Here is a 27,469-nt window from a genome sequence, read left to right as displayed (position 1 = left end):
TGAGTGCCGCTCGTTCGCTTGCTCACTCGCTCGCTCGCTCGCACGCAGGCAGCGATTATAATTCAAACTGCAAAATAACTTAACTTTAAACAAGCAGGGTCTGAGTACAAATGAAAACTGCGCTCCTGGACTGGACGGACTGTCTGTTTGTCTCGGTGAGGAAAAGGCAGTGGTGGTGAGGGTGGAGCATTGCGCTCAGGAGGGGAGACTTTCTTTGAGTGGTGCCAATTAATCTGCACCAGAAAATCATCCCCCCGACCGGGATTGGAACCCGGGTCTCAACGATTTAAAAGGTTGCGTCCTCGACCACTGGGCCACCTGGGAACCGCCTGAGGAACCTGTCCAAGAGGCTGAGGACACGCACGCCTGCTCCACGAGCAGCAGCGACCAGCAGGGGGCCGACCGGCTGATCCTTCCCTTTCACAGGCAGGCTTCTGGCCCTCGATAAAACGACAAAGGTGTTCAGAAGGAAGGCCTGGGGGGAGGGAGGGAGGGACGGCCATTGGAAATCAGCACAAAGCAGGTCCCCTGGAATCTCACACCTCCGACCCAGGAAACAGGTCTCCTGGTCAAAGCAGTCCAGCCATTAACGTGACAATGGACAGGGCCCCGGCAGCTTGAGACACATCTTTCTTTCGATATGCAAGTTCTTTTTAAAAAGGTTTCCTTCCACAGCAGCTCTGAGTGAGAGACTGACTGACATACATACACACACACACACACACAACACCGTCACCCATCCGATTGGTGGACCGCGGGGTCGACAATCTAACTTTTCGTTTCGATGCAGGGGAGAGCGCGAACGCAGTCCCCCACGACCACAAATTTTGCAGTCGAGTATCCCGCATTTGGGGACATCGCAGGCGTCAGCGCACACCCCAAGTGCAATGGGCTAGCCTCGTCCTGGGAGATCCGCCTTCGGGATCACAGATTCTCCCCTGCCAGGTAAGTATGCCTTGGGTCGCCACACACTGCCACTAGACAGCATTCGCTACCTTTTACGATTGCAAGGGCAGGTTTTAAGAATCAAAACGTCCCTTCGCTCGCAACGTGCTGATGCTCTGAGAGATTAATTCCGCTCAAATATCGTACCGTATATCCGATGATACACTCTGGGAGAAAATACTGCAGCGATGCGGTGCCGGCGATGGTTGTTTGCATGTCGCCCTTCAAGGGAAATGTCCCGCCTCCAGTTGTTGCTGTAGCAATATATACACGCGCGTTGTCGTGGTAATATAGAACTGCAAGTTGCCGTTGTCGTGGTCGTTTCGAATCAGCACAAAGCAGGTGCACTCCCTGGAATGTCACACCTGCGTCCCAGAAAACAGGTCTCCTGGTCAAAGCAGTCCCGCCCCGCCCTGGGATTAACGTGACAATGGACAGGGCCCAGTCAGGGAGCAGCTTGAGAGACATCTTTCAATAGGCACTTCTGAAACATTAACGCCTTGTTTCTTTCGACAGTTTAACCAGCCTTTAACACGCCTTGTGTTTTTATTTCCCATTTCCAGCCAGCCCAGCCAGCCAGCCCAGCCAGCCGAGCCAGCATCTGCAGTATTTTCTTTTGATTGGTCTTGCCTGCTGTGGAATGAACGTTTAAACACGAGCTGCTGATTCTCAGCACCTCACCTCTTTCTCAATTGGCCGTTGCAATCTCACTCACTCGCTGTGAGACACGTCACGTCACGTCACTAGTTTTACTCAAAGAGGTTTCCTTCCACGGCAGTGAGTTAGTGACTGAGACTGACTGACGGAGGTCCGTTGAGACACCACCTTCTCCCATCTGATCGGTGGCCGACTGGCAAATTTACCAATCTGTCAAGCAATCCTAGCAAGAAAGGAAAAAACGGCAACTTCTTTAAACTGATCCACTGTTGCAATTAGAAACGGTGGCAAAAATGTGGCCAGAGTGGGAGAGAACGGCAGTGCTTCTAGACTGCTTTAGACACAGCCAGCCAGAGACCAAAGAGGGAGGAAAAACAGGAGCGGAGATCAATTCGCATCGAGCGCGTTATCGCTTCTCGGCCTTTTGGCTAAGATCCAGTGTAGTTTCTGTTCTTATCAGTTTAATATCTGATATGTCCCCTATCTGGGGACCAAATATTAAATTGATTTTTGGAACAGGGAGATGGAACAAGAGCTTGCTCCGTCCACTCCGCGCATCGACCTGGTACAGCAGTGCTTCCAGGATCGGTGCAGCTCCCTTCGGGGAGATTCGAAAAACAAAAAACAGATTTTGTTTCTTTTTTGGACCATATGTTATTACTGTAGTCAATATTGTTATAAAAGAAGGAAAACTTTTTACAGCTGCTTGACCATGCTCTCCTTTCCTTCGTAGGTTGTTGCTCGCTACGCGTTGTTTCTCGCCCGGCCGGTGCGCCATGTTGCCAACGCCGCTGACGCCACTTTCACTCCTGCTCAGCAAGGTAAGCAGCCACCATTGTGTTTTTCTTCCCGTATCTGTCCATGGGGACTTGGCCTATATTTCAGGGTGAGGCCTGACCACGTTTCCCGCTCGACAGCTAAGCTGGAGGTTGCCCCCTGTTGGATTTCCGTGCAACTGCAGGCACGGCCGCCTCTATTGGAAAAGGATGGGTGGGTGGATGTTACTGTAATGAATCTGAAATGGACCTGAAATGAATCTGTAAGCAATAATCTGTGTTGAGTATGATGCAATGAGACACCCTAGAGTGTCATGAACTGTAATTATGTCCAATGTGTTGGTTGAACTGTACTTGATGTAACCTGCAAATTGTATAATCTGTATTGTGTACGTTTGGAATGTGATATCACAACTGTATTGTATGTACTGCTGCAAATTTTATGAAGAAAGTATATTTTTTGAAAAAAATATCTGTTCTTATCAGTTTAAGATCTGATACGTCCCCGATCTGGGGACCATACATTAAATTGATTTTTGCAACAGGGAGATGGAAGAGGGGCTTGGCTCCGTCCACTCCACGCATCGACCCAGTATTACAGTGTCTCTGGCAACGGTGCACCTCCCTGTGGGGAGATATTCAAAATGCTGAACGGATTTTTGGAGCCTGTATTATTACTCAGAATGCTGAGATATTGCAACTGTGGTTTTTTTGTTTACTCCTGGGATGGATGAGTGCCATTCCCTTTCTTCCTTTTCCCTCTTGCAGTTTTACCTTGGAGGGAAAGACGTCAGTCTCAGGTCACTTTTCAGGAAGCTGCAAGCCTGTGTATTGGGACGTGCCACCTTCCACAGACTTGGTCTCCTGACCTGAAACATTTAACTCCAGTTGTTGTGTGAAAAATTACTGCAGTTTTAAACTGGCAGTTCCAGAATTAATTGTTTCCAAGTCAGACATTTCCCGAAACAGAGAGCGCGAGAGAGACACAATGTTAACGTTTAAACTGCCACAAGCGAGAGGCGAAATAACTTCACGTTGCTGACTTTAAAAATGCGAGCAGACAGTGCGTGTGTGTTTGGAGGGAGTGCACTGTGAATGGCCACATTGGAAGCTGTGAGATCAAACTGTGCTGCTAACTGAGTGTTAAGGTGAGTAAAAGGCACTGGTTTGGGTGGAGCATTGCGCTCAGGATGGGAGATTTTCTTGAACGGTGCCAATTAATCTGCACCAGAAAATCATCCCCTGACCGGGATTCGAACCCGGGTGTCAACGAGTTTTAAATGTTGCGTCCTAACCACTAGACCATCAGGGGAGTTGCCCTCAATCCCCTGCAAACATATACAGAAGGCTGAACACATGGCTCCCTACAGTAGCAGCAGTGTCACCAGCAGAGGGCTTGAGTTGCCATTTCCACTTTGACACTCAGTCTTTTCACACTCAGTCAAATGGCAAACGTCTATTCAGGAGGTTATCGCTTCTCGGCTTTGGGACCGAATATTAAATTGAATTTTGCAACAGGGAGATGGAATAGGGGCTTGGCTCCGTCCACTCCACGCATCGACCCAGTATTGCAGTGTCTCTGGCAACGGTGCACCTCCCTGTGGGGAGATATTCAAAAGGAAAAACAGCTCTTTCCCAGCGTCTCTGTCCGTGTGTACGTATTATGACTGAGAATAAAGCTGATATATTGCACTTACTTTCTCAGCTCAGTGGTATTCTTTTCTTCTCCTGGGCTGAGTGCCGCTCGTTCGCTCGCTCGCTCGCTCGCACGCAGGCAGCGATTATAATTCAAACTGCAAAATAACTTAACTTTAAACAAGCAGGGTCTGAGTACAAATGAAAACTGCGCTCCTGGACTGGACGGACTGTCTGTTTGTCTCGGTGAGGAAAAGGCAGTGGTGGTGAGGGTGGAGCATTGCGCTCAGGAGGGGAGACTTTCTTTGAGTGGTGCCAATTAATCTGCACCAGAAAATCATCCCCCCGACCGGGATTGGAACCCGGGTCTCAACGATTTAAAAGGTTGCGTCCTCGACCACTGGGCCACCTGGGAACCGCCTGAGGAACCTGTCCAAGAGGCTGAGGACACGCACGCCTGCTCCACGAGCAGCAGCGACCAGCAGGGGGCCGACCGGCTGATCCTTCCCTTTCACAGGCAGGCTTCTGGCCCTCGATAAAACGACAAAGGTGTTCAGAAGGAAGGCCTGGGGGGAGGGAGGGAGGGACGGCCATTGGAAATCAGCACAAAGCAGGTCCCCTGGAATCTCACACCTCCGACCCAGGAAACAGGTCTCCTGGTCAAAGCAGTCCAGCCATTAACGTGACAATGGACAGGGCCCCGGCAGCTTGAGACACATCTTTCTTTTGATATGCAAGTTCTTTTTAAAAAGGTTTCCTTCCACAGCAGCTCTGAGTGAGAGACTGACTGACATACGTACACACACACACACAACACCGTCACCCATCCGATTGGTGGACCGCCGGGTCGACAATCTAACTTTTCGTTTCGATGCAGGGGAGAGCGCGAACGCAGTCCCCCACTACCACAAATTTTGCAGTCGAGTATCCCGCATTTGGGGACATCGCAGGCGTCAGCGCACACCCCAAGTGCAATGGGCTAGCCTCGTCCTGGGAGATCCGCCTTCGGGATCACAGATTCTCCCCTGCCAGGTAAGTATGCCTTGGGTAGCCACACACTGCCACTAGACAGCATTCGCTACCTTTTACGATTGCAAGGGCAGGTTTTAAGAATCAAAACGTCCCTTCGCTCGCAACGTGCTGATGCTCTGAGAGATTAATTCCGCTCAAATATCGTACCGTATATCCGATGATACACTCTGGGAGAAAATACTGCAGCGATGCGGTGCCGGCGATGGTTGTTTGCATGTCGCCCTTCAAGGGAAATGTCCCGCCTCCAGTTGTTGCTGTAGCAATATATACACGCGCGTTGTCGTGGTAATATAGAACTGCAAGTTGCCGTTGTCGTGGTCGTTTCGAATCAGCACAAAGCAGGTGCACTCCCTGGAATGTCACACCTGCGTCCCAGAAAACAGGTCTCCTGGTCAAAGCAGTCCCGCCCCGCCCTGGGATTAACGTGACAATGGACAGGGCCCAGTCAGGGAGCAGCTTGAGAGACATCTTTCAATAGGCACTTCTGAAACATTAACGCCTTGTTTCTTTCGACAGTTTAACCAGCCTTTAACACGCCTTGTGTTTTTATTTCCCATTTCCAGCCAGCCCAGCCAGCCAGCCCAGCCAGCCGAGCCAGCATCTGCAGTATTTTCTTTTGATTGGTCTTGCCTGCTGTGGAATGAACGTTTAAACACGAGCTGCTGATTGTCAGCACCTCACCTCTTTCTCAATTGGCCGTTGCAATCTCACTCACTCGCTGTGAGACACGTCACGTCACGTCACTAGTTTTCTTTAAAGCGGTTTCCTTCCACGGCAGTGAGTTAGTGACTGAGACTGACTGACGGAGGTCCGTTGAGACACCACCTTCTCCCATCTGATCGGTGACCGACTGGCAAATTTACCAATCTGTCAAGCAATCCTAGCAAGAAAGGAAAAAACGGCAACTTCTTTAAACTGATCCACTGTTGCAATTAGAAACGGTGGCAAAAATGTGGCCAGAGTGGGAGAAAACGGCAGTGCTTCTAGACTGCTTTAGACACAGCCAGCCAGAGACCAAAGAGGGAGGGAAAACAGGAGCGGAGATCAATTCGCATCGAGCGCGTTATCGCTTCTCGGCCTTTTGGCTAAGATCCAGTGTAGTTTCTGTTCTTATCAGTTTAATATCTGATATGTCCCCTATCTGGGGACCAAATATTAAATTGATTTTTGGAACAGGGAGATGGAACAAGAGCTTGCTCCGTCCACTCCGCGCATCGACCTGGTACAGCAGTGCTTCCAGGATCGGTGCAGCTCCCTTCGGGGAGATTCGAAAAACAAAAAACAGATTTTGTTTCTTTTTTGGACCATATGTTATTACTGTAGTCAATATTGTTATAAAAGAAGGAAAACATTTTACAGCTGCTTGACCATGCTCTCCTTTCCTTCGTAGGTTGTTGCTCGCTACGTGTTGTTTCTCGCCCGGCCGGTGCGCCATGTTGCCAACGCCGCTGACGCCACTTTCACTCCTGCTCAGCAAGGTAAGCAGCCACCATTGTGTTTTTCTTCCCGTATCTGTCCATGGGGACTTGGCCTATATTTCAGGGTGAGGCCTGACCACGTTTCCCGCTCGACAGCTAAGCTGGAGGTTGCCCCCTGTTGGATTTCCGTGCGACTGCAGGCACGGCCGCCTCTATTGGAAAAGGATGGATGGGTGGATGTTACTGTAATGAATCTGAAATGGACCTGAAATGAATCTGTAAGCAATAATCTGTGTTGAGTATGATGCAATGAGACACCCTAGAGTGTCATGAACTGTAATTATGTCCAATGTGTTGGTTGAACTGTACTTGATGTAACCTGCAAATTGTATAATCTGTATTGTGTACGTTTGGAATGTGATATCACAACTGTATTGTATGTACTGCTGCAAATTTTATGAAGAAAGTATATTTTTTGAAAAAAATATCTGTTCTTATCAGTTTAAGATCTGATACGTCCCCGATCTGGGGACCATACATTAAATTGATTTTTGCAACAGGGAGATGGAAGAGGGGCTTGGCTCCGTCCACTCCACGCATCGACCCAGTATTACAGTGTCTCTGGCAACGGTGCACCTCCCTGTGGGGAGATATTCAAAATGCTGAACGGATTTTTGGAGCCTGTATTATTACTCAGAATGCTGAGATATTGCAACTGTGGTTTTTTTGTTTACTCCTGGGATGGATGAGTGCCATTCCCTTTCTTCCTTTTCCCTCTTGCAGTTTTACCTTGGAGGGAAAGACGTCAGTCTCAGGTCACTTTTCAGGAAGCTGCAAGCCTGTGTATTGGGACGTGCCACCTTCCACAGACTTGGTCTCCTGACCTGAAACATTTAACTCCAGTTGTTGTGTGAAAAATTACTGCAGTTTTAAACTGGCAGTTCCAGAATTAATTGTTTCCAAGTCAGACATTTCCCGAAACAGAGAGCGCGAGAGAGACACAATGTTAACGTTTAAACTGCCACAAGCGAGAGGCGAAATAACTTCACGTTGCTGACTTTAAAAATGCGAGCAGACAGTGCGTGTGTGTTTGGAGGGAGTGCACTGTGAATGGCCACATTGGAAGCTGTGAGATCAAACTGTGCTGCTAACTGAGTGTTAAGGTGAGTAAAAGGCACTGGTTTGGGTGGAGCATTGCGCTCAGGATGGGAGATTTTCTTGAACGGTGCCAATTAATCTGCACCAGAAAATCATCCCCTGACCGGGATTCGAACCCGGGTGTCAACGAGTTTTAAATGTTGCGTCCTAACCACTAGACCATCAGGGGAGTTGCCCTCAATCCCCTGCAAACATATACAGAAGGCTGAACACATGGCTCCCTACAGTAGCAGCAGTGTCACCAGCAGAGGGCTTGAGTTGCCATTTCCACTTTGACACTCAGTCTTTTCACACTCAGTCAAATGGCAAACGTCTATTCAGGAGGTTATCGCTTCTCGGCTTTGGGACCGAATATTAAATTGAATTTTGCAACAGGGAGATGGAATAGGGGCTTGGCTCCGTCCACTCCACGCATCGACCCAGTATTGCAGTGTCTCTGGCAACGGTGCACCTCCCTGTGGGGAGATATTCAAAAGGAAAAACAGCTCTTTCCCAGCGTCTCTGTCCGTGTGTACGTATTATGACTGAGAATAAAGCTGATATATTGCACTTACTTTCTCAGCTCAGTGGTATTCTTTTCTTCTCCTGGGCTGAGTGCCGCTCGTTCGCTCGCTCGCTCGCTCGCACGCAGGCAGCGATTATAATTCAAACTGCAAAATAACTTAACTTTAAACAAGCAGGGTCTGAGTACAAATGAAAACTGCGCTCCTGGACTGGACGGACTGTCTGTTTGTCTCGGTGAGGAAAAGGCAGTGGTGGTGAGGGTGGAGCATTGCGCTCAGGAGGGGAGACTTTCTTTGAGTGGTGCCAATTAATCTGCACCAGAAAATCATCCCCCCGACCGGGATTGGAACCCGGGTCTCAACGATTTAAAAGGTTGCGTCCTCGACCACTGGGCCACCTGGGAACCGCCTGAGGAACCTGTCCAAGAGGCTGAGGACACGCACGCCTGCTCCACGAGCAGCAGCGACCAGCAGGGGGCCGACCGGCTGATCCTTCCCTTTCACAGGCAGGCTTCTGGCCCTCGATAAAACGACAAAGGTGTTCAGAAGGAAGGCCTGGGGGGAGGGAGGGAGGGACGGCCATTGGAAATCAGCACAAAGCAGGTCCCCTGGAATCTCACACCTCCGACCCAGGAAACAGGTCTCCTGGTCAAAGCAGTCCAGCCATTAACGTGACAATGGACAGGGCCCCGGCAGCTTGAGACACATCTTTCTTTTGATATGCAAGTTCTTTTTAAAAAGGTTTCCTTCCACAGCAGCTCTGAGTGAGAGACTGACTGACATACGTACACACACACACACAACACCGTCACCCATCCGATTGGTGGACCGCCGGGTCGACAATCTAACTTTTCGTTTCGATGCAGGGGAGAGCGCGAACGCAGTCCCCCACTACCACAAATTTTGCAGTCGAGTATCCCGCATTTGGGGACATCGCAGGCGTCAGCGCACACCCCAAGTGCAATGGGCTAGCCTCGTCCTGGGAGATCCGCCTTCGGGATCACAGATTCTCCCCTGCCAGGTAAGTATGCCTTGGGTCGCCACACACTGCCACTAGACAGCATTCGCTACCTTTTACGATTGCAAGGGCAGGTTTTAAGAATCAAAACGTCCCTTCGCTCGCAACGTGCTGATGCTCTGAGAGATTAATTCCGCTCAAATATCGTACCGTATATCCGATGATACACTCTGGGAGAAAATACTGCAGCGATGCGGTGCCGGCGATGGTTGTTTGCATGTCGCCCTTCAAGGGAAATGTCCCGCCTCCAGTTGTTGCTGTAGCAATATATACACGCGCGTTGTCGTGGTAATATAGAACTGCAAGTTGCCGTTGTCGTGGTAGTTTCGAATCAGCACAAAGCAGGTGCACTCCCTGGAATGTCACACCTGCGTCCCAGAAAACAGGTCTCCTGGTCAAAGCAGTCCCGCCCCGCCCTGGGATTAACGTGACAACGGACAGGGCCCAGTCAGGGAGCAGCTTGAGAGACATCTTTCAATAGGCACTTCTGAAACATTAACGCCTTGTTTCTTTCGACAGTTTAACCAGCCTTTAACACGCCTTGTGTTTTTATTTCCCATTTCCAGCCAGCCCAGCCAGCCAGCCCAGCCAGCCGAGCCAGCATCTGCAGTATTTTCTTTTGATTGGTCTTGCCTGCTGTGGAATGAACGTTTAAACACGAGCTGCTGATTGTTAGCACCTCACCTCTTTCTCAATTGGCCGTTGCAATCTCACTCACTCGCTGTGAGACACGTCACGTCACGTCACTAGTTTTCTTTAAAGCGGTTTCCTTCCACGGCAGTGAGTTAGTGACTGAGACTGACTGACGGAGGTCCGTTGAGACACCACCTTCTCCCATCTGATCGGTGACCGACTGGCAAATTTACCAATCTGTCAAGCAATCCTAGCAAGAAAGGAAAAAACGGCAACTTCTTTAAACTGATCCACTGTTGCAATTAGAAACGGTGGCAAAAATGTGGCCAGAGTGGGAGAAAACGGCAGTGCTTCTAGACTGCTTTAGACACAGCCAGCCAGAGACCAAAGAGGGAGGGAAAACAGGAGCGGAGATCAATTCGCATCGAGCGCGTTATCGCTTCTCGGCCTTTTGGCTAAGATCCAGTGTAGTTTCTGTTCTTATCAGTTTAATATCTGATATGTCCCCTATCTGGGGACCAAATATTAAATTGATTTTTGGAACAGGGAGATGGAACAAGAGCTTGCTCCGTCCACTCCGCGCATCGACCTGGTACAGCAGTGCTTCCAGGATCGGTGCAGCTCCCTTCGGGGAGATTCGAAAAACAAAAAACAGATTTTGTTTCTTTTTTGGACCATATGTTATTACTGTAGTCAATATTGTTATAAAAGAAGGAAAACTTTTTACAGCTGCTTGACCATGCTCTCCTTTCCTTCGTAGGTTGTTGCTCGCTACGCGTTGTTTCTCGCCCGGCCGGTGCGCCATGTTGCCAACGCCGCTGACGCCACTTTCACTCCTGCTCAGCAAGGTAAGCAGCCACCATTGTGTTTTTCTTCCCGTATCTGTCCATGGGGACTTGGCCTATATTTCAGGGTGAGGCCTCACCACGTTTCCCGCTCGACAGCTAAGCTGGAGGTTGCCCCCTGTTGGATTTCCGTGCAACTGCAGGCACGGCCGCCTCTATTGGAAAAGGATGGATGGGTGGATGTTACTGTAATGAATCTGAAATGGACCTGAAATGAATCTGTAAGCAATAATCTGTGTTGAGTATGATGCAATGAGACACCCTAGAGTGTCATGAACTGTAATTATGTCCAATGTGTTGGTTGAACTGTACTTGATGTAACCTGCAAATTGTATAATCTGTATTGTGTACGTTTGGAATGTGATATCACAACTGTATTGTATGTACTGCTGCAAATTTTATGAAGAAAGTATATTTTTTGAAAAAAATATCTGTTCTTATCAGTTTAAGATCTGATACGTCCCCGATCTGGGGACCATACATTAAATTGATTTTTGCAACAGGGAGATGGAAGAGGGGCTTGGCTCCGTCCACTCCACGCATCGACCCAGTATTACAGTGTCTCTGGCAACGGTGCACCTCCCTGTGGGGAGATATTCAAAATGCTGAACGGATTTTTGGAGCCTGTATTATTACTCAGAATGCTGAGATATTGCAACTGTGGTTTTCTTGTTTACTCCTGGGATGGATGAGTGCCACTCCCTTTCTTCCTTTTCCCTCTTGCAGTTTTACCTTGGAGGGAAAGACGTCAGTCTCAGGTCACTTTTCAGGAAGCTGCAAGCCTGTGTATTGGGACGTGCCACCTTCCACAGACTTGGTCTCCTGACCTGAAACATTTAACTCCAGTTGTTGTGTGAAAAATTACTGCAGTTTTAAACTGGCAGTTCCAGAATTAATTGTTTCCAAGTCAGACATTTCCCGAAACAGAGAGCGCGAGAGAGACACAATGTTAACGTTTAAACTGCCACAAGCGAGAGGCGAAATAACTTCACGTTGCTGACTTTAAAAATGCGAGCAGACAGTGCGTGTGTGTTTGGAGGGAGTGCACTGTGAATGGCCACATTGGAAGCTGTGAGATCAAACTGTGCTGCTAACTGAGTGTTAAGGTGAGTAAAAGGCACTGGTTTGGGTGGAGCATTGCGCTCAGGATGGGAGATTTTCTTGAACGGTGCCAATTAATCTGCACCAGAAAATCATCCCCTGACCAGGATTCGAACCCGGGTCTCAACGAGTTTTAAATGTTGCGTCCTAACCACTAGACCATCAGGGGAGTTGCCCTCAATCCCCTGCAAACATATACAGAAGGCTGAACACATGGCTCCCTACAGTAGCAGCAGTGTCACCAGCAGAGGGCTTGAGTTGCCATTTCCACTTTGACACTCAGTCTTTTCACACTCAGTCAAATGGCAAACGTCTATTCAGGAGGTTATCGCTTCTCGGCTTTGGGACCGAATATTAAATTGAATTTTGCAACAGGGAGATGGAATAGGGGCTTGGCTCCGTCCACTCCACGCATCGACCCAGTATTGCAGTGTCTCTGGCAACGGTGCACCTCCCTGTGGGGAGATATTCAAAAGGAAAAACAGCTCTTTCCCAGCGTCTCTGTCCGTGTGTACGTATTATGACTGAGAATAAAGCTGATATATTGCACTTACTTTCTCAGCTCAGTGGTATTCTTTTCTTCTCCTGGGCTGAGTGCCGCTCGTTCGCTCGCTCACTCGCTCGCTCGCTCGCACGCAGGCAGCGATTATAATTCAAACTGCAAAATAACTTAACTTTAAACAAGCAGGGTCTGAGTACAAATGAAAACTGCGCTCCTGGACTGGACGGACTGTCTGTTTGTCTCGGTGAGGAAAAGGCAGTGGTGGTGAGGGTGGAGCATTGCGCTCAGGAGGGGAGACTTTCTTTGAGTGGTGCCAATTAATCTGCACCAGAAAATCATCCCCCCGACCGGGATTGGAACCCGGGTCTCAACGATTTAAAAGGTTGCGTCCTCGACCACTGGGCCACCTGGGAACCGCCTGAGGAACCTGTCCGAGAGGCTGAGGACACGCACGCCTGCTCCACGAGCAGCAGCGACCAGCAGGGGGCCGACCGGCTGATCCTTCCCTTTCACAGGCAGGCTTCTGGCCCTCGATAAAACGCCAAAGGTGTTCAGAAGGAAGGCCTGGGGGGAGGGAGGGAGGGACGGCCATTGGAAATCAGCACAAAGCAGGTCCCCTGGAATCTCACACCTCCGACCCAGGAAACAGGTCTCCTGGTCAAAGCAGTCCAGCCATTAACGTGACAATGGACAGGGCCCCGGCAGCTTGAGACACATCTTTCTTTCGATATGCAAGTTCTTTTTAAAAAGGTTTCCTTCCACAGCAGCTCTGAGTGAGAGACTGACTGACATACGTACACACACACACACACACACACAACACCGTCACCCATCCGATTGGTGGACCGCGGGGTCGACAATCTAACTTTTCGTTTCGATGCAGGGGAGAGCGCGAACGCAGTCCCCCACTACCACAAATTTTGCAGTCGAGTATCCCGCATTTGGGGACATCGCAGGCGTCAGCGCACACCCCAAGTGCAATGGGCTAGCCTCGTCCTGGGAGATCCGCCTTCGGGATCACAGATTCTCCCCTGCCAGGTAAGTATGCCTTGTGTCGCCACACACTGCCACTAGACAGCATTCGCTACCTTTTACGATTGCAAGGGCAGGTTTTAAGAATCAAAACGTCCCTTCGCTCGCAACGTGCTGATGCTCTGAGAGATTAATTCCGCTCAAATATCGTACCGTATATCCGATGATACACTCTGGGAGAAAATACTGCAGCGATGCGGTGCCGGCGATGGTTGTTTGCATGTCGCCCTTCAAGGGAAATGTCCCGCCTCCAGTTGTTGCTGTAGCAATATATACACGCGCGTTGTCGTGGTAATATAGAACTGCAAGTTGCCGTTGTCGTGGTCGTTTCGAATCAGCACAAAGCAGGTGCACTCCCTGGAATGTCACACCTGCGTCCCAGAAAACAGGTCTCCTGGTCAAAGCAGTCCCGCCCCGCCCTGGGATTAACGTGACAATGGACAGGGCCCAGTCAGGGAGCAGCTTGAGAGACACCTTTCAATAGGCACTTCTGAAACATTAACGCCTTGTTTCTTTCGACAGTTTAACCAGCCTTTAACACGTCTTGTGTTTTTATTTCCCATTTCCAGCCAGCCAGCCCAGCCAGCCCAGCCAGCATCTGCAGTATTTTCTTTTGATTGGTCTTGCCTGCTGTGGAATGAACGTTTAAACACGAGCTGCTGATTGTCAGCACCTCACCTCTTTCTCAATTGGCCGTTGCAATCTCACTCACTCGCTGTGAGACACGTCACGTCACGTCACTAGTTTTCTTTAAAGCGGTTTCCTTCCACGGCAGTGAGTTAGTGACTGAGACTGACTGACAGAGGTCCGTTGAGACGCCACCTTCTCCCATCTGATCGGTGGCCGACTGGCAAATTTACCAATCTGTCAAGCAATCCTAGCAAGAAAGGAAAAAACGGCAACTTCTTTAAACTGATCCACTGTTGCAATTAGAAACGGTGGCAAAAATGTGCCCAGAGTGGGAGAGAACGGCAGTGCTTCCAGACTGCTTTAGACACAGTCAGCCAGAGACCAAAGAGGGAGGGAAAACAGGAGCGGAGATCAATTCGCATCGAGCGCGTTATCGCTTCTCGGCCTTTTGGCGAAGATCAAGTGGTCAAGTGGGGGAAGGCAACCATTTGGAGCCTTCCTGCCATTGTATGCCGGGGGGATGCAGTCAGGGAGAAATCCCCTCGGGCAGAGTGTAGAGCTTTGGCTTGTAGAGCTTTGGCTTGATGTAATGTCACTGCAAGGAATCTGGAATGAATCTGTAAGGCAATAAGGCACCCCAGAGTGTCAGAAAAAAAAAAAGTTTCTGTTCTTATCAGTTTAATATCTGATATGTCCCCTATCTGGGGACCATACATTAAATTGATTTTTGGAACAGGGAGATGGAACAAGAGCTTGCTCCGTCCACTCCACGCATCGACCCAGTATTACAGTGTCTCTGGCAACGGTGCACCTCCCTGTGGGGAGATATTCAAAATGCTGAACGGATTTTTGGAGCCTGTATTATTACTCAGAATGCTGAGATATTGCAACTGTGGTTTTCTTGTTTACTCCTGGGATGGATGAGTGCCACTCCCTTTCTTCCTTTTCCCTCTTGCAGTTTTACCTTGGAGGGAAAGACGTCAGTCTCAGGTCACTTTTCAGGAAGCTGCAAGCCTGTGTATTGGGACGTGCCACCTTCCACAGACTTGGTCTCCTGACCTGAAACATTTAACTCCAGTTGTTGTGTGAAAAATTACTGCAGTTTTAAACTGGCAGTTCCAGAATTAATTGTTTCCAAGTCAGACATTTCCCGAAACAGAGAGCGCGAGAGAGACACAATGTTAACGTTTAAACTGCCACAAGCGAGAGGCGAAATAACTTCACGTTGCTGACTTTAAAAATGCGAGCAGACAGTGCGTGTGTGTTTGGAGGGAGTGCACTGTGAATGGCCACATTGGAAGCTGTGAGATCAAACTGTGCTGCTAACTGAGTGTTAAGGTGAGTAAAAGGCACTGGTTTGGGTGGAGCATTGCGCTCAGGATGGGAGATTTTCTTGAACGGTGCCAATTAATCTGCACCAGAAAATCATCCCCTGACCGGGATTCGAACCCGGGTCTCAACGAGTTTTAAATGTTGCGTCCTAACCACTGGACCACCAGGGGAGTTGCCCTCAATCCCCTGCAAACATATACAGAAGGCTGAACACATGGCTCCCTACAGTAGCAGCAGTGTCACCAGCAGAGGGCTTGACTTGCCATTTCCACTTTGACACTCAGTCTTTTCACACTCAGTCAAATGGCAAACGTCTATTCAGGAGGTTATCGCTTCTCGGCTTCGGGACCGAATATTAAATTGAATTTTGCAACAGGGAGATGGAATAGGGGCTTGGCTCCGTCCACTCCACGCATCGACCCAGTATTGCAGTGTCTCTGGCAACGGTGCACCTCCCTGTGGGGAGATATTCAAAAGGAAAAACAGCTCTTTCCCAGCGTCTCTGTCCGTGTGTACGTATTATGACTGAGAATAAAGCTGATATATTGCACTTACTTTCTCAGCTCAGTGGTATTCTTTTCTTCTCCTGGGCTGAGTGCCGCTCGTTCGCTCGCTCGCTCGCTCGCACGCAGGCAGCGATTATAATTCAAACTGCAAAATAACTTAACTTTAAACAAGCAGGGTCTGAGTACAAATGAAAACTGCGCTCCTGGACTGGACGGACTGTCTGTTTGTCTCGGTGAGGAAAAGGCAGTGGTGGTGAGGGTGGAGCATTGCGCTCAGGAGGGGAGACTTTCTTTGAGTGGTGCCAATTAATCTGCACCAGAAAATCATCCCCCCGACCGGGATTGGAACCCGGGTCTCAACGATTTAAAAGGTTGCGTCCTCGACCACTGGGCCACCTGGGAACCGCCTGAGGAACCTGTCCAAGAGGCTGAGGACACGCACGCCTGCTCCACGAGCAGCAGCGACCAGCAGGGGGCCGACCGGCTGATCCTTCCCTTTCACAGGCAGGCTTCTGGCCCTCGATAAAACGCCAAAGGTGTTCAGAAGGAAGGCCTGGGGGGAGGGAGGGAGGGACGGCCATTGGAAATCAGCACAAAGCAGGTCCCCTGGAATCTCACACCTCCGACCCAGGAAACAGGTCTCCTGGTCAAAGCAGTCCAGCCATTAACGTGACAATGGACAGGGCCCCGGCAGCTTGAGACACATCTTTCTTTCGATATGCAAGTTCTTTTTAAAAAGGTTTCCTTCCACAGCAGCTCTGAGTGAGAGACTGACTGACATACGTACACACACACACACACACACACACACACACAACACCGTCACCCATCCGATTGGTGGACCGCGGGGTCGACAATCTAACTTTTCGTTTCGATGCAGGGGAGAGCGCGAACGCAGTCCCCCACTACCACAAATTTTGCAGTCGAGTATCCCGCATTTGGGGACATCGCAGGCGTCAGCGCACACCCCAAGTGCAATGGGCTAGCCTCGTCCTGGGAGATCCGCCTTCGGGATCACAGATTCTCCCCTGCCAGGTAAGTATGCCTTGTGTCGCCACACACTGCCACTAGACAGCATTCGCTACCTTTTACGATTGCAAGGGCAGGTTTTAAGAATCAAAACGTCCCTTCGCTCGCAACGTGCTGATGCTCTGAGAGATTAATTCCGCTCAAATATCGTACCGTATATCCGATGATACACTCTGGGAGAAAATACTGCAGCGATGCGGTGCCGGCGATGGTTGTTTGCATGTCGCCCTTCAAGGGAAATGTCCCGCCTCCAGTTGTTGCTGTAGCAATATATACACGCGCGTTGTCGTGGTAATATAGAACTGCAAGTTGCCGTTGTCGTGGTCGTTTCGAATCAGCACAAAGCAGGTGCACTCCCTGGAATGTCACACCTGCGTCCCAGAAAACAGGTCTCCTGGTCAAAGCAGTCCCGCCCCGCCCTGGGATTAACGTGACAATGGACAGGGCCCAGTCAGGGAGCAGCTTGAGAGACATCTTTCAATAGGCACTTCTGAAACATTAACGCCTTGTTTCTTTCGACAGTTTAACCAGCCTTTAACACGTCTTGTGTTTTTATTTCCCATTTCCAGCCAGCCAGCCCAGCCAGCCGAGCCAGCATCTGCAGTATTTTCTTTTGATTGGTCTTGCCTGCTGTGGAATGAACGTTTAAACACGAGCTGCTGATTGTCAGCACCTCACCTCTTTCTCAATTGGCCGTTGCAATCTCACTCACTCGCTGTGAGACACGTCACGTCACGTCACTAGTTTTCTTTAAAGCGGTTTCCTTCCACGGCAGTGAGTTAGTGACTGAGACTGACTGACGGAGGTCCGTTGAGACGCCACCTTCTCCCATCTGATCGGTGGCCGACTGGCAAATTTACCAATCTGTCAAGCAATCCTAGCAAGAAAGGAAAAAACGGCAACTTCTTTAAACTGATCCACTGTTGCAATTAGAAACGGTGGCAAAAATGTGCCCAGAGTGGGAGAGAACGGCAGTGCTTCCAGACTGCTTTAGACACAGTCAGCCAGAGACCAAAGAGGGAGGGAAAACAGGAGCGGAGATCAATTCGCATCGAGCGCGTTATCGCTTCTCGGCCTTTTGGCGAAGATCAAGTGGTCAAGTGGGGGAAGGCAACCATTTGGAGCCTTCCTGCCATTGTATGCCGGGGGGATGCAGTCAGGGAGAAATCCCCTCGGGCAGAGTGTAGAGCTTTGGCTTGTAGAGCTTTGGCTTGATGTAATGTCACTGCAAGGAATCTGGAATGAATCTGTAAGGCAATAAGGCACCCCAGAGTGTCAGAAAAAAAAAAAGTTTCTGTTCTTATCAGTTTAATATCTGATATGTCCCCTATCTGGGGACCATACATTAAATTGATTTTTGGAACAGGGAGATGGAACAAGAGCTTGCTCCGTCCACTCCACGCATCGACCCAGTATTACAGTGTCTCTGGCAACGGTGCACCTCCCTGTGGGGAGATATTCAAAATGCTGAACGGATTTTTGGAGCCTGTATTATTACTCAGAATGCTGAGATATTGCAACTGTGGTTTTCTTGTTTACTCCTGGGATGGATGAGTGCCACTCCCTTTCTTCCTTTTCCCTCTTGCAGTTTTACCTTGGAGGGAAAGACGTCAGTCTCAGGTCACTTTTCAGGAAGCTGCAAGCCTGTGTATTGGGACGTGCCACCTTCCACAGACTTGGTCTCCTGACCTGAAACATTTAACTCCAGTTGTTGTGTGAAAAATTACTGCAGTTTTAAACTGGCAGTTCCAGAATTAATTGTTTCCAAGTCAGACATTTCCCGAAACAGAGAGCGCGAGAGAGACACAATGTTAACGTTTAAACTGCCACAAGCGAGAGGCGAAATAACTTCACGTTGCTGACTTTAAAAATGCGAGCAGACAGTGCGTGTGTGTTTGGAGGGAGTGCACTGTGAATGGCCACATTGGAAGCTGTGAGATCAAACTGTGCTGCTAACTGAGTGTTAAGGTGAGTAAAAGGCACTGGTTTGGGTGGAGCATTGCGCTCAGGATGGGAGATTTTCTTGAACGGTGCCAATTAATCTGCACCAGAAAATCATCCCCTGACCGGGATTCGAACCCGGGTCTCAACGAGTTTTAAATGTTGCGTCCTAACCACTGGACCACCAGGGGAGTTGCCCTCAATCCCCTGCAAACATATACAGAAGGCTGAACACATGGCTCCCTACAGTAGCAGCAGTGTCACCAGCAGAGGGCTTGACTTGCCATTTCCACTTTGACACTCAGTCTTTTCACACTCAGTCAAATGGCAAACGTCTATTCAGGAGGTTATCGCTTCTCGGCTTCGGGACCGAATATTAAATTGAATTTTGCAACAGGGAGATGGAATAGGGGCTTGGCTCCGTCCACTCCACGCATCGACCCAGTATTGCAGTGTCTCTGGCAACGGTGCACCTCCCTGTGGGGAGATATTCAAAAGGAAAAACAGCTCTTTCCCAGCGTCTCTGTCCGTGTGTACGTATTATGACTGAGAATAAAGCTGATATATTGCACTTACTTTCTCAGCTCAGTGGTATTCTTTTCTTCTCCTGGGCTGAGTGCCGCTCGTTCGCTCGCTCGCTCGCTCGCACGCAGGCAGGCAGCGATTATAATTCAAACTGCAAAATAACTTAACTTTAAACAAGCAGGGTCTGAGTACAAATGAAAACTGCGCTCCTGGACTGGACGGACTGTCTGTTTGTCTCGGTGAGGAAAAGGCAGTGGTGGTGAGGGTGGAGCATTGCGCTCAGGAGGGGAGACTTTCTTTGAGTGGTGCCAATTAATCTGCACCAGAAAATCATCCCCCCGACCGGGATTGGAACCCGGGTCTCAACGATTTAAAAGGTTGCGTCCTCGACCACTGGGCCACCTGGGGGAGCTGCCTCAACCGCCTGAGGAACCTGTCCGAGAGGCTGAGGACACGCACGCCTGCTCCACGAGCAGCAGCGACCAGCAGGGGGCCGACCGGCTGATCCTTCCCTTTCACAGGCAGGCTTCTGGCCCTCGATAAAACGCCAAAGGTGTTCAGAAGGAAGGCCTGGGGGGAGGGAGGGAGGGACGGCCATTGGAAATCAGCACAAAGCAGGTCCCCTGGAATCTCACACCTCCGACCCAGGAAACAGGTCTCCTGGTCAAAGCAGTCCAGCCATTAACGTGACAATGGACAGGGCCCCGGCAGCTTGAGACACATCTTTCTTTCGATATGCAAGTTCTTTTTAAAAAGGTTTCCTTCCACAGCAGCTCTGAGTGAGAGACTGACTGACATACGTACACACACACACACACAACACCGTCACCCATCCGATTGGTGGACCGCGGGGTCGACAATCTAACTTTTCGTTTCGATGCAGGGGAGAGCGCGAACGCAGTCCCCCACTACCACAAATTTTGCAGTCGAGTATCCCGCATTTGGGGACATCGCAGGCGTCAGCGCACACCCCAAGTGCAATGGGCTAGCCTCGTCCTGGGAGATCCGCCTTCGGGATCACAGATTCTCCCCTGCCAGGTAAGTATGCCTTGGGTCGCCACACACTGCCACTAGACAGCATTCGCTACCTTTTACGATTGCAAGGGCAGGTTTTAAGAATCAAAACGTCCCTTCGCTCGCAACGTGCTGATGCTCTGAGAGATTAATTCCGCTCAAATATCGTACCGTATATCCGATGATACACTCTGGGAGAAAATACTGCAGCGATGCGGTGCCGGCGATGGTTGTTTGCATGTCGCCCTTCAAGGGAAATGTCCCGCCTCCAGTTGTTGCTGTAGCAATATATACACGCGCGTTGTCGTGGTAATATAGAACTGCAAGTTGCCGTTGTCGTGGTAGTTTCGAATCAGCACAAAGCAGGTGCACTCCCTGGAATGTCACACCTGCGTCCCAGAAAACAGGTCTCCTGGTCAAAGCAGTCCCGCCCCGCCCTGGGATTAACGTGACAATGGACAGGGCCCAGTCAGGGAGCAGCTTGAGAGACATCTTTCAATAGGCACTTCTGAAACATTAACGCCTTGTTTCTTTCGACAGTTTAACCAGCCTTTAACACGCCTTGTGTTTTTATTTCCCATTTCCAGCCAGCCCAGCCAGCCAGCCCAGCCAGCCGAGCCAGCATCTGCAGTATTTTCTTTTGATTGGTCTTGCCTGCTGTGGAATGAACGTTTAAACACGAGCTGCTGATTGTCAGCACCTCACCTCTTTCTCAATTGGCCGTTGCAATCTCACTCACTCGCTGTGAGACACGTCACGTCACGTCACTAGTTTTCTTTAAAGCGGTTTCCTTCCACGGCAGTGAGTTAGTGACTGAGACTGACTGACGGAGGTCCGTTGAGACACCACCTTCTCCCATCTGATCGGTGGCCGACTGGCAAATTTACCAATCTGTCAAGCAATCCTAGCAAGAAAGGAAAAAACGGCAACTTCTTTAAACTGATCCACTGTTGCAATTAGAAACGGTGGCAAAAATGTGGCCAGAGTGGGAGAGAACGGCAGTGCTTCTAGACTGCTTTAGACACAGCCAGCCAGAGACCAAAGAGGGAGGGAAAACAGGAGCGGAGATCAATTCGCATCGAGCGCGTTATCGCTTCTCGGCCTTTTGGCTAAGATCCAGTGTAGTTTCTGTTCTTATCAGTTTAATATCTGATATGTCCCCTATCTGGGGACCAAATATTAAATTGATTTTTGGAACAGGGAGATGGAACAAGAGCTTGCTCCGTCCACTCCGCGCATCGACCTGGTACAGCAGTGCTTCCAGGATCGGTGCAGCTCCCTTCGGGGAGATTCGAAAAACAAAAAACAGATTTTGTTTCTTTTTTGGACCATATGTTATTACTGTAGTCAATATTGTTATAAAAGAAGGAAAACTTTTTACAGCTGCTTGACCATGCTCTCCTTTCCTTCGTAGGTTGTTGCTCGCTACGCGTTGTTTCTCGCCCGGCCGGTGCGCCATGTTGCCAACGCCGCTGACGCCACTTTCACTCCTGCTCAGCAAGGTAAGCAGCCACCATTGTGTTTTTCTTCCCGTATCTGTCCATGGGGACTTGGCCTATATTTCAGGGTGAGGCCTCACCACGTTTCCCGCTCGACAGCTAAGCTGGAGGTTGCCCCCTGTTGGATTTCCGTGCAACTGCAGGCACGGCCGCCTCTATTGGAAAAGGATGGGTGGGTGGATGTTACTGTAATGAATCTGAAATGGACCTGAAATGAATCTGTAAGCAATAATCTGTGTTGAGTATGATGCAATGAGACACCCTAGAGTGTCATGAACTGTAATTATGTCCAATGTGTTGGTTGAACTGTACTTGATGTAACCTGCAAATTGTATAATCTGTATTGTGTACGTTTGGAATGTGATATCACAACTGTATTGTATGTACTGCTGCAAATTTTATGAAGAAAGTATATTTTTTGAAAAAAATATCTGTTCTTATCAGTTTAAGATCTGATACGTCCCCGATCTGGGGACCATACATTAAATTGATTTTTGCAACAGGGAGATGGAAGAGGGGCTTGGCTCCGTCCACTCCACGCATCGACCCAGTATTACAGTGTCTCTGGCAACGGTGCACCTCCCTGTGGGGAGATATTCAAAATGCTGAACGGATTTTTGGAGCCTGTATTATTACTCAGAATGCTGAGATATTGCAACTGTGGTTTTTTTGTTTACTCCTGGGATGGATGAGTGCCACTCCCTTTCTTCCTTTTCCCTCTTGCAGTTTTACCTTGGAGGGAAAGACGTCAGTCTCAGGTCACTTTTCAGGAAGCTGCAAGCCTGTGTATTGGGACGTGCCACCTTCCACAGACTTGGTCTCCTGACCTGAAACATTTAACTCCAGTTGTTGTGTGAAAAATTACTGCAGTTTTAAACTGGCAGTTCCAGAATTAATTGTTTCCAAGTCAGACATTTCCCGAAACAGAGAGCGCGAGAGAGACACAATGTTAACGTTTAAACTGCCACAAGCGAGAGGCGAAATAACTTCACGTTGCTGACTTTAAAAATGCGAGCAGACAGTGCGTGTGTGTTTGGAGGGAGTGCACTGTGAATGGCCACATTGGAAGCTGTGAGATCAAACTGTGCTGCTAACTGAGTGTTAAGGTGAGTAAAAGGCACTGGTTTGGGTGGAGCATTGCGCTCAGGATGGGAGATTTTCTTGAACGGTGCCAATTAATCTGCACCAGAAAATCATCCCCTGACCGGGATTCGAACCCGGGTCTCAACGAGTTTTAAATGTTGCGTCCAGACCATCAGGGGAGTTGCCCTCAATGCCCTGCAAACATATACAGAAGGCTGAACACATGGCTCCCTACAGTAGCAGCAGTGTCACCAGCAGAGGGCTTGAGTTGCCATTTCCACTTTGACACTCAGTCTTTTCACACTCAGTCAAATGGCAAACGTCTATTCAGGAGGTTATCGCTTCTCGGCTTTGGGACCGAATATTAAATTGAATTTTGCAACAGGGAGATGGAATAGGGGCTTGGCTCCGTCCACTCCACGCATCGACCCAGTATTGCAGTGTCTCTGGCAACGGTGCACCTCCCTGTGGGGAGATATTCAAAAGGAAAAACAGCTCTTTCCCAGCGTCTCTGTCCGTGTGTACGTATTATGACTGAGAATAAAGCTGATATATTGCACTTACTTTCTCAGCTCAGTGGTATTCTTTTCTTCTCCTGGGCTGAGTGCCGCTCGTTCGCTCGCTCGCTCGCTCGCACGCAGGCAGCGATTATAATTCAAACTGCAAAATAACTTAACTTTAAACAAGCAGGGTCTGAGTACAAATGAAAACTGCGCTCCTGGACTGGACGGACTGTCTGTTTGTCTCGGTGAGGAAAAGGCAGTGGTGGTGAAGGTGGAGCATTGCGCTCAGGAGGGGAGACTTTCTTTGAGTGGTGCCAATTAATCTGCACCAGAAAATCATCCCCCCGACCGGGATTGGAACCCGGGTCTCAACGATTTAAAAGGTTGCGTCCTCGACCACTGGGCCACCTGGGAACCGCCTGAGGAACCTGTCCAAGAGGCTGAGGACACGCACGCCTGCTCCACGAGCAGCAGCGACCAGCAGGGGGCCGACCGGCTGATCCTTCCCTTTCACAGGCAGGCTTCTGGCCCTCGATAAAACGACAAAGGTGTTCAGAAGGAAGGCCTGGGGGGAGGGAGGGAGGGACGGCCATTGGAAATCAGCACAAAGCAGGTCCCCTGGAATCTCACACCTCCGACCCAGGAAACAGGTCTCCTGGTCAAAGCAGTCCAGCCATTAACGTGACAATGGACAGGGCCCCGGCAGCTTGAGACACATCTTTCTTTCGATATGCAAGTTCTTTTTAAAAAGGTTTCCTTCCACAGCAGCTCTGAGTGAGAGACTGACTGACATACGTACACACACACACACACAGACAACACCGTCACCCATCCGATTGGTGGACCGCGGGGTCGACAATCTAACTTTTCGTTTCGATGCAGGGGAGAGCGCGAACGCAGTCCCCCACTACCACAAATTTTGCAGTCGAGTATCCCGCATTTGGGGACATCGCAGGCATCAGCGCACACCCCAAGTGCAATGGGCTAGCCTCGTCCTGGGAGATCCGCCTTCGGGATCACAGATTCTCCCCTGCCAGGTAAGTATGCCTTGGGTCGCCACACACTGCCACTAGACAGCATTCGCTACCTTTTACGATTGCAAGGGCAGGTTTTAAGAATCAAAACGTCCCTTCGCTCGCAACGTGCTGATGCTCTGAGAGATTAATTCCGCTCAAATATCGTACCGTATATCCGATGATACACTCTGGGAGAAAATACTGCAGCGATGCGGTGCCGGCGATGGTTGTTTGCATGTCGCCCTTCAAGGGAAATGTCCCGCCTCCAGTTGTTGCTGTAGCAATATATACACGCGCGTTGTCGTGGTAATATAGAACTGCAAGTTGCCGTTGTCGTGGTAGTTTCGAATCAGCACAAAGCAGGTGCACTCCCTGGAATGTCACACCTGCGTCCCAGAAAACAGGTCTCCTGGTCAAAGCAGTCCCGCCCCGCCCTGGGATTAACGTGACAATGGACAGGGCCCAGTCAGGGAGCAGCTTGAGAGACATCTTTCAATAGGCACTTCTGAAACATTAACGCCTTGTTTCTTTCGACAGTTTAACCAGCCTTTAACACGCCTTGTGTTTTTATTTCCCATTTCCAGCCAGCCCAGCCAGCCAGCCCAGCCAGCCGAGCCAGCATCTGCAGTATTTTCTTTTGATTGGTCTTGCCTGCTGTGGAATGAACGTTTAAACACGAGCTGCTGATTGTCAGCACCTCACCTCTTTCTCAATTGGCCGTTGCAATCTCACTCACTCGCTGTGAGACACGTCACGTCACGTCACTAGTTTTCTTTAAAGCGGTTTCCTTCCACGGCAGTGAGTTAGTGACTGAGACTGACTGACGGAGGTCCGTTGAGACACCACCTTCTCCCATCTGATCGGTGGCCGACTGGCAAATTTACCAATCTGTCAAGCAATCCTAGCAAGAAAGGAAAAAACGGCAACTTCTTTAAACTGATCCACTGTTGCAATTAGAAACGGTGGCAAAAATGTGGCCAGAGTGGGAGAGAACGGCAGTGCTTCTAGACTGCTTTAGACACAGCCAGCCAGAGACCAAAGAGGGAGGGAAAACAGGAGCGGAGATCAATTCGCATCGAGCGCGTTATCGCTTCTCGGCCTTTTGGCTAAGATCCAGTGTAGTTTCTGTTCTTATCAGTTTAATATCTGATATGTCCCCTATCTGGGGACCAAATATTAAATTGATTTTTGGAACAGGGAGATGGAACAAGAGCTTGCTCCGTCCACTCCGCGCATCGACCTGGTACAGCAGTGCTTCCAGGATCGGTGCAGCTCCCTTCGGGGAGATTCGAAAAACAAAAAACAGATTTTGTTTCTTTTTTGGACCATATGTTATTACTGTAGTCAATATTGTTATAAAAGAAGGAAAACTTTTTACAGCTGCTTGACCATGCTCTCCTTTCCTTCGTAGGTTGTTGCTCGCTACGCGTTGTTTCTCGCCCGGCCGGTGCGCCATGTTGCCAACGCCGCTGACGCCACTTTCACTCCTGCTCAGCAAGGTAAGCAGCCACCATTGTGTTTTTCTTCCCGTATCTGTCCATGGGGACTTGGCCTATATTTCAGGGTGAGGCCTCACCACGTTTCCCGCTCGACAGCTAAGCTGGAGGTTGCCCCCTGTTGGATTTCCGTGCAACTGCAGGCACGGCCGCCTCTATTGGAAAAGGATGGATGGGTGGATGTTACTGTAATGAATCTGAAATGGACCTGAAATGAATCTGTAAGCAATAATCTGTGTTGAGTATGATGCAATGAGACACCCTAGAGTGTCATGAACTGTAATTATGTCCAATGTGTTGGTTGAACTGTACTTGATGTAACCTGCAAATTGTATAATCTGTATTGTGTACGTTTGGAATGTGATATCACAACTGTATTGTATGTACTGCTGCAAATTTTATGAAGAAAGTATATTTTTTGAAAAAAATATCTGTTCTTATCAGTTTAAGATCTGATACGTCCCCGATCTGGGGACCATACATTAAATTGATTTTTGCAACAGGGAGATGGAAGAGGGGCTTGGCTCCGTCCACTCCACGCATCGACCCAGTATTACAGTGTCTCTGGCAACGGTGCACCTCCCTGTGGGGAGATATTCAAAATGCTGAACGGATTTTTGGAGCCTGTATTATTACTCAGAATGCTGAGATATTGCAACTGTGGTTTTTTTGTTTACTCCTGGGATGGATGAGTGCCACTCCCTTTCTTCCTTTTCCCTCTTGCAGTTTTACCTTGGAGGGAAAGACGTCAGTCTCAGGTCACTTTTCAGGAAGCTGCAAGCCTGTGTATTGGGACGTGCCACCTTCCACAGACTTGGTCTCCTGACCTGAAACATTTAACTCCAGTTGTTGTGTGAAAAATTACTGCAGTTTTAAACTGGCAGTTCCAGAATTAATTGTTTCCAAGTCAGACATTTCCCGAAACAGAGAGCGCGAGAGAGACACAATGTTAACGTTTAAACTGCCACAAGCGAGAGGCGAAATAACTTCACGTTGCTGACTTTAAAAATGGGAGCAGACAGTGCGTGTGTGTTTGGAGGGAGTGCACTGTGAATGGCCACATTGGAAGCTGTGAGATCAAACTGTGCTGCTAACTGAGTGTTAAGGTGAGTAAAAGGCACTGGTTTGGGTGGAGCATTGCGCTCAGGATGGGAGATTTTCTTGAACGGTGCCAATTAATCTGCACCAGAAAATCATCCCCTGACCGGGATTCGAACCCGGGTGTCAACGAGTTTTAAATGTTGCGTCCTAACCACTAGACCATCAGGGGAGTTGCCCTCAATCCCCTGCAAACATATACAGAAGGCTGAACACATGGCTCCCTACAGTAGCAGCAGTGTCACCAGCAGAGGGCTTGAGTTGCCATTTCCACTTTGACACTCAGTCTTTTCACACTCAGTCAAATGGCAAACGTCTATTCAGGAGGTTATCGCTTCTCGGCTTTGGGACCGAATATTAAATTGAATTTTGCAACAGGGAGATGGAATAGGGGCTTGGCTCCGTCCCAGCGTCTCTGTCCGTGTGTACGTATTATGACTGAGAATAAAGCTGATATATTGCACTTACTTTCTCAGCTCAGTGGTATTCTTTTCTTCTCCTGGGCTGAGTGCCGCTCGTTCGCTCGCTCACTCGCTCGCTCG

General features: G+C 49.4%; 14 non-coding genes and 11 pseudogenes across 14 annotated transcripts; 18 read left to right on the top strand and 7 right to left on the bottom strand.

Annotated features, from left to right (window-relative positions):
* Window positions 1-787: 787 nt before the first annotated feature.
* On the bottom strand, window positions 788-953 carry LOC137329977 (U1 spliceosomal RNA). Its single transcript, XR_010964993.1, has one exon. It is a non-coding gene; the product is annotated as a U1 spliceosomal RNA (small nuclear RNA).
* Window positions 954-2,010: 1,057 nt separating this feature from the next.
* On the top strand, window positions 2,011-2,201 carry LOC137330820 (U2 spliceosomal RNA). Its single transcript, XR_010965242.1, has one exon. It is a non-coding gene; the product is annotated as a U2 spliceosomal RNA (small nuclear RNA).
* A 630-nt stretch (window positions 2,202-2,831) lies between these two features.
* On the top strand, window positions 2,832-3,004 carry LOC137328715 (U2 spliceosomal RNA; annotated as a pseudogene).
* An 844-nt stretch (window positions 3,005-3,848) lies between these two features.
* On the top strand, window positions 3,849-3,977 carry LOC137330429 (U2 spliceosomal RNA; annotated as a pseudogene).
* Window positions 3,978-4,887: 910 nt separating this feature from the next.
* LOC137329695 (U1 spliceosomal RNA) lies at window positions 4,888-5,053 on the bottom strand. The gene has a single exon (XR_010964965.1). It is a non-coding gene; the product is annotated as a U1 spliceosomal RNA (small nuclear RNA).
* A 1,057-nt stretch (window positions 5,054-6,110) lies between these two features.
* On the top strand, window positions 6,111-6,301 carry LOC137330819 (U2 spliceosomal RNA). Its single transcript, XR_010965241.1, has one exon. It is a non-coding gene; the product is annotated as a U2 spliceosomal RNA (small nuclear RNA).
* A 630-nt stretch (window positions 6,302-6,931) lies between these two features.
* Window positions 6,932-7,104, top strand: LOC137328714 (U2 spliceosomal RNA; annotated as a pseudogene).
* An 844-nt stretch (window positions 7,105-7,948) lies between these two features.
* On the top strand, window positions 7,949-8,077 carry LOC137330428 (U2 spliceosomal RNA; annotated as a pseudogene).
* A 910-nt stretch (window positions 8,078-8,987) lies between these two features.
* Window positions 8,988-9,153, bottom strand: LOC137329683 (U1 spliceosomal RNA). The gene has a single exon (XR_010964964.1). It is a non-coding gene; the product is annotated as a U1 spliceosomal RNA (small nuclear RNA).
* A 1,057-nt stretch (window positions 9,154-10,210) lies between these two features.
* On the top strand, window positions 10,211-10,401 carry LOC137330818 (U2 spliceosomal RNA). Its single transcript, XR_010965240.1, has one exon. It is a non-coding gene; the product is annotated as a U2 spliceosomal RNA (small nuclear RNA).
* Window positions 10,402-11,031: 630 nt separating this feature from the next.
* Window positions 11,032-11,204, top strand: LOC137328713 (U2 spliceosomal RNA; annotated as a pseudogene).
* Window positions 11,205-12,048: 844 nt separating this feature from the next.
* LOC137330427 (U2 spliceosomal RNA) lies at window positions 12,049-12,177 on the top strand (annotated as a pseudogene).
* A 926-nt stretch (window positions 12,178-13,103) lies between these two features.
* Window positions 13,104-13,269, bottom strand: LOC137329671 (U1 spliceosomal RNA). The gene has a single exon (XR_010964962.1). It is a non-coding gene; the product is annotated as a U1 spliceosomal RNA (small nuclear RNA).
* A 1,231-nt stretch (window positions 13,270-14,500) lies between these two features.
* LOC137328909 (U2 spliceosomal RNA) lies at window positions 14,501-14,701 on the top strand. The gene has a single exon (XR_010964872.1). It is a non-coding gene; the product is annotated as a U2 spliceosomal RNA (small nuclear RNA).
* Window positions 14,702-15,545: 844 nt separating this feature from the next.
* On the top strand, window positions 15,546-15,674 carry LOC137330535 (U2 spliceosomal RNA; annotated as a pseudogene).
* A 926-nt stretch (window positions 15,675-16,600) lies between these two features.
* LOC137329659 (U1 spliceosomal RNA) lies at window positions 16,601-16,766 on the bottom strand. The gene has a single exon (XR_010964961.1). It is a non-coding gene; the product is annotated as a U1 spliceosomal RNA (small nuclear RNA).
* Window positions 16,767-17,997: 1,231 nt separating this feature from the next.
* Window positions 17,998-18,198, top strand: LOC137328908 (U2 spliceosomal RNA). The gene has a single exon (XR_010964871.1). It is a non-coding gene; the product is annotated as a U2 spliceosomal RNA (small nuclear RNA).
* An 844-nt stretch (window positions 18,199-19,042) lies between these two features.
* Window positions 19,043-19,171, top strand: LOC137330534 (U2 spliceosomal RNA; annotated as a pseudogene).
* Window positions 19,172-20,098: 927 nt separating this feature from the next.
* On the bottom strand, window positions 20,099-20,264 carry LOC137329648 (U1 spliceosomal RNA). The gene has a single exon (XR_010964960.1). It is a non-coding gene; the product is annotated as a U1 spliceosomal RNA (small nuclear RNA).
* Window positions 20,265-21,321: 1,057 nt separating this feature from the next.
* LOC137330817 (U2 spliceosomal RNA) lies at window positions 21,322-21,512 on the top strand. Its single transcript, XR_010965239.1, has one exon. It is a non-coding gene; the product is annotated as a U2 spliceosomal RNA (small nuclear RNA).
* Window positions 21,513-22,142: 630 nt separating this feature from the next.
* LOC137328712 (U2 spliceosomal RNA) lies at window positions 22,143-22,315 on the top strand (annotated as a pseudogene).
* Window positions 22,316-23,151: 836 nt separating this feature from the next.
* LOC137330426 (U2 spliceosomal RNA) lies at window positions 23,152-23,280 on the top strand (annotated as a pseudogene).
* A 916-nt stretch (window positions 23,281-24,196) lies between these two features.
* Window positions 24,197-24,362, bottom strand: LOC137329927 (U1 spliceosomal RNA). Its single transcript, XR_010964988.1, has one exon. It is a non-coding gene; the product is annotated as a U1 spliceosomal RNA (small nuclear RNA).
* A 1,057-nt stretch (window positions 24,363-25,419) lies between these two features.
* LOC137330816 (U2 spliceosomal RNA) lies at window positions 25,420-25,610 on the top strand. Its single transcript, XR_010965238.1, has one exon. It is a non-coding gene; the product is annotated as a U2 spliceosomal RNA (small nuclear RNA).
* Window positions 25,611-26,240: 630 nt separating this feature from the next.
* LOC137328710 (U2 spliceosomal RNA) lies at window positions 26,241-26,413 on the top strand (annotated as a pseudogene).
* Window positions 26,414-27,469: the final 1,056 nt, after the last annotated feature.

The sequence above is a fragment of the Heptranchias perlo genome, chromosome 12 (genome assembly GCF_035084215.1).
Source record: "Heptranchias perlo isolate sHepPer1 chromosome 12, sHepPer1.hap1, whole genome shotgun sequence".
NCBI classification, from domain to species: Eukaryota; Metazoa; Chordata; class Chondrichthyes; order Hexanchiformes; family Hexanchidae; genus Heptranchias; species Heptranchias perlo.
The sequence above is the reverse complement of the archived record's forward strand: the minus strand, read 5'-3'. Positions and strand labels throughout refer to the sequence as shown.